Below are 4,673 nucleotides of genomic sequence, written 5' to 3' on the forward strand. Positions count from 1 at the left end.
GTTAAGGGAGAGTTAAGGGAGAGTGGGGACAGATAGGGGGAGTGGTGGGAGAGAGAGTGTGAGCGAGAGAGGGTCAAGGGAGAGTTAAGGGAGAGTTTTTGAACTCTCCACTACAAAAACGACTCCGTTCTAAATGCCAAAGGGACAAAATTAGAATCGCGTGAGGGTGATGATGGTGGTGGTGGTGGGGTGGTGGTGGGGGGGGGTGGTGGGGGGGGTGGTGGGGGGGGGTGGTGGAGGGGGTGGTGGGGGGGGGTGGTGGAGGGGGTGGTGGGGGTGGTGGGGGTGTTGGGAGTGGTGGTGGTGGTGGTGGTGTTAGACACACAGACAAAGCTCCCCCAGGTAGCCTCTAGCAGGGCTGTAGGGGCAAGTGCTGCACCTATGAAGGCTACCGGCACTGTGGCTACACACACAGAGGGGGTGTGTGGCCAGCCCCTCCCCTCACTCCCCCTCAGCCCCTCCCCTAACTCCCCCCCAGCCCCTCCCCTCACTCCCCCTCAGCCCCTCCCCTCACTCCCTCACTCCCCCTCAGCCCCTCCCCTCACTCCCTCACTCCCCCCCAGCCCCTCCCCCCCTCACTCCCCCCCAGCCCCTCCCCTCACCCCCTCACTCCCCCTCAGCCCCTCCCCTCACCCCCTCACTCCCCCCCAGCCCCTCCCCTCACCCCCTCACTCCCCCTCAGCCCCTCCCCTCACCCCCTCACTCCCCTTCAGCCCCTCCCCTCACTCCCTCACTCCCCCCAGCCCCTCCCCTCACCCCCTCACTCCCCCTCAGCCCCTCCCCTCACTCCCCTCACTCCCCCCCAGCCCCTCCCCCCCTCACTCCCCCCCAGCCCCTCCCCTCACCCCCTCACTCCCCCCCAGCCCCTCCCCTCACTCCCTCACTCCCCCCCAGCCCCTCCCCCCCTCACTCCCCCCCAGCCCCTCCCCTCACCCCCTCACTCCCCCCCAGCCCCTCCCCCCCTCACTCCCCCCCAGCCCCTCCCCTCACTCCTCACTCCCCCCCAGCCCTCCCCCCCTCACTCCCCCCTCACTCCCCCAGCCCTCCCCTCACCCCTCACTCCCCCCAGCCCCTCCCCTCACCCCCTCACTCCCCCAGCCCCTCCCCTCACCCCTCACTCCCCTTCAGCCCCTCCCCCCTCACTCCCCCTCAGCCCCTCCCCTCACTCCCTCACTCCCCCCCAGCCCCTCCCCTCACCCCCTCACTCCCCTTCAGCCCCTCCCCCCCTCACTCCCCCTCAGCCCCTCCCCTCACTCCCTCACTCCCGCTCAGCTTCCTCCCCTCCCCCCCTCACTCAGCCCCTCCCCTCACTCCCTCACTCCCCCCCAGCCCCTCCCCTCACCCCCTCACTCCCCCTCAGCCCCTCCCCTCACCCCCTCAGCCCCTCCCCTCACTCCCTCACTCCCCCCCCAGCCCCTCCCCTCACCCCCTCACTCCCCCTCAGCCCCTCCCCTCACTCCCTCACTCCCCCCCAGCCCCTCCCCCCCTCACTCCCCCCCAGCCCCTCCCCTCACCCCCTCACTCCCCCCCAGCCCCTCCCCTCACTCCCTCACTCCCCCCCAGCCCCTCCCCCCCTCACTCCCCCCCAGCCCCTCCCCTCACCCCCTCACTCCCCCTCAGCCCCTCCCCTCACCCCCTCACTCCCCTTTCAGCCCCTCCCCTCACTCCCTCACTCCCCCCTAGCCCCTCCCCTCACCCCCTCACTCCCCCTCAGCCCCTCCCCTCACTCCCTCACTCCCCCCCAGCCCCTCCCCCCCTCACTCCCCCCCAGCCCCTCCCCTCACCCCCTCACTCCCCCCCAGCCCCTCCCCTCACTCCCGCACTCCCCCCCAGCCCCTCCCCCCCTCACTCCCCCCCAGCCCCTCCCCTCACCCCCTCACTCCCCCCCAGCCCCTCCCCCCCCTCACTCCCCCCCAGCCCCTCCCCTAACTCCCTCACTCCCCCCCAGCCCCTCCCCCCCTCACTCCCCCTCAGCCCCTCCCCTCACCCCCTCACTCCCCCCCAGCCCCTCCCCTCACCCCCTCACTCCCCTTCAGCCCCTCCCCCCCTCACTCCCCCTCAGCCCCTCCCCTCACTCCCTCACTCCCCCCCAGCCCCTCCCCTCACCCCCTCACTCCCCTTCAGCCCCTCCCCCCCTCACTCCCCCTCAGCCCCTCCCCTCACTCCCTCACTCCCCCTCAGCCCCTCCCCTCCCCCCCTCACTCAGCCCCTCCCCTCACTCCCTCACTCCCCCCCAGCCCCTCCCCTCACCCCCTCACTCCCCCTCAGCCCCTCCCCTCACCCCCCTCAGCCCCTCCCCTCACTCCCTCACTCCCCCCCAGCCCCTCCCCTCACTCCCCTCACTCCCCCTCAGCCCCTCCCCTCACTCCCCTCACTCCCCCCAGCCCCTCCCCTCACTCCCCCCAGCCCCTCCCCTCACTCCCCCTCAGCCCCTCCCCTCAATCTCCCACAGCCCCTCCCCTCACCCCCCCACTCTCCCTCAGCCCCTCCCCTCACTCCCCCTCAGCCCCTCCCCTCACACCCCCTCAGCCCCTCCCCTCATCCCCCTCACTCTCCCCCAGCCCCTCCCCTCACTCCCCCAGCCCCTCCCCTCACTCCCCCTCAGCCCCTCCCCTCACCCCCCTCACTCCCCCTCAGCCCCTCCCCTCACTCCCCCCAGCCCCTCCCTCACACCCCCTCAGCCCCTCCCCTCACCCCCCTCACTCCCCCCCAGCCCCTCCCCTCACTCCCCCACAGCCCCTCCCCTCACCCCCTCACACCCCCTCAGCCCCTCCCCTCACTCTTCCCAGCCCCTCCCCTCACACCCCCTCAGCCCCTCCCCTCACCCCCCTCACTCCCCCCCAGCCCCTCCCCTCACCCCCTCACTCCCCCTCAGCCCCTCCCCTCACTCCCCCCAGCCCCTCCCCTCACACCCCCTCAGCCCCTCCCCTCACCCCCCTCACTCCCCCTCAGCCCCTCCCCTCACTCCCCCCAGCCCCTCCCCTCACACCCCCCCAGCCCCTCCCCTCACTCCCCCCAGCCCCTCCCCTCACCCCTCACTCCCCCTCAGCCCCTCCCCTCACTCCCCCCAGCCCCTCCCCTCACCCCCTCACTCCCCCTCAGCCCCTCCCCTCACTCCCCCAGCCCCTCCCCTCACACCCCCCCAGCCCCTCCCCTCACTCCTCCCAGCCCCTCCCTCACTCCCCCCAGCCCCTCCCCCTCACCCCCCTCACTCCCCCTCAGCCCCTCCCCTCACTCCCCCCCAGCCCCTCCCCTCACTCCCCCTCAGCCCCTCCCCTCACTCTCCCACAGCCCCTCCCCTCACCCCCCCACTCCCCCTCAGCCCCTCCCCTCACTCCCCCTCAGCCCCTCCCCTCACTCCCTCCAGCCCCTCCCCTCACACCCCCTCAGCCCCTCCCCTCACCCCCCTCACTACCCCCCAGCCCCTCCCCTCACTCCCCCACAGCCCCTCCCCTCACCCCCTCACACCCCCTCAGCCCCTCCCCTCACTCCCCCCAGCCCCTCCCCTCACACCCCCTCAGCCCCTCCCCTCACCCCCCTCACTCCCCCCAGCCCCTCCCCTCACCCCCTCACTCCCCTTCAGCCCCTCCCCTCACTCCCCCCAGCCCCTCCCCTCACACCCCCTCAGCCCCTCCCCTCACACCCCCTCAGCCCCTCCCTCACCCCCCTCAGCCCCTCCCCTCACTCCCCCCAGCCCCTCCCCTCACACCCCCCCAGCCCCTCTCCTCACTCCCCCCAGCCCCTCCCCTCACCCCCTCACTCCCCCTCAGCCCCTCCCCTCACTCCCCCCAGCCCCTCCCCTCACCCCCTCACTCTCCCTCAGCCCCTCCCCTCACTCCCCCCAGCCCCTCCCCTCATCCCCCTCACTCCCCCTCAGCCCCTCCCCTCACCCCCCTCACTCCCCCCCAGCCCCTCCCCTCACTCCCCTCACTCCCCCTCAGCCCCTCCCCTCACTCCCTCACTCCCCTCACTCCCCCTCAGCCCCTCCCCTCACCCCCCTCACTCCCCCTCAGCCCCTCCCCTCACTCCCCCTCAGCCCCTCCCCTCACTCCCCCAGCCCCTCCCTTCACCCCCTCACTCTCCCTCAGCCCCTCCCCTCACTCCCCCTCAGCCCCTCCCCTCACTCCCCCCAGCCCCTCCCCTCACCCCCTCACTCCCCCTCAGCCCCTCCCCTCACTCCCCCCTCAGCCCCTCCTTTCACTCCCCCCAGACCCTCCCCTCACCCCCTCACTCCCCTCAGCCCCTCCCCTCACTCCCCCCAGCCCCTCCCTTCACCCCCTCACTCTCCCTCAGCCCCTCCCCTCACTCCCCCTCAGCCCCTCCCCTCACTCCCCCCAGCCCCTCCCTTCACCCCCTCACTCCCCCTCAGCCCCTCCCCTCACTCCCCCTCAGCCCCTCCTTTTACTCCCCCCAGACCCTCCCCTCACCCCCTCACTCCCCCCTCAGCCCCTCCCCTCACTCCCCCCAGCCCCTCCCTTCACCCCCTCACTCTCCCTCAGCCCCTCCCCTCACTCCCCCTCAGCCCCTCCCCTCACTCCCCCCAGCCCCTCCCCTCACCCCCTCACTCCCCCTCAGCCCCTCCCCTCACTCCCCCTCAGCCCCTCCCCTCACTCCCCCCAGCCCCTCCCTTCACCCCCTCACTCTCCCTCAGCCCCTCCCCTCACTCCCCCCAG

Source organism: Lampetra fluviatilis, unplaced genomic scaffold (assembly GCF_964198595.1).
Source record: "Lampetra fluviatilis unplaced genomic scaffold, kcLamFluv1.1 SCAFFOLD_876, whole genome shotgun sequence".
Taxonomy (NCBI): Eukaryota; Metazoa; Chordata; class Hyperoartia; order Petromyzontiformes; family Petromyzontidae; genus Lampetra; species Lampetra fluviatilis.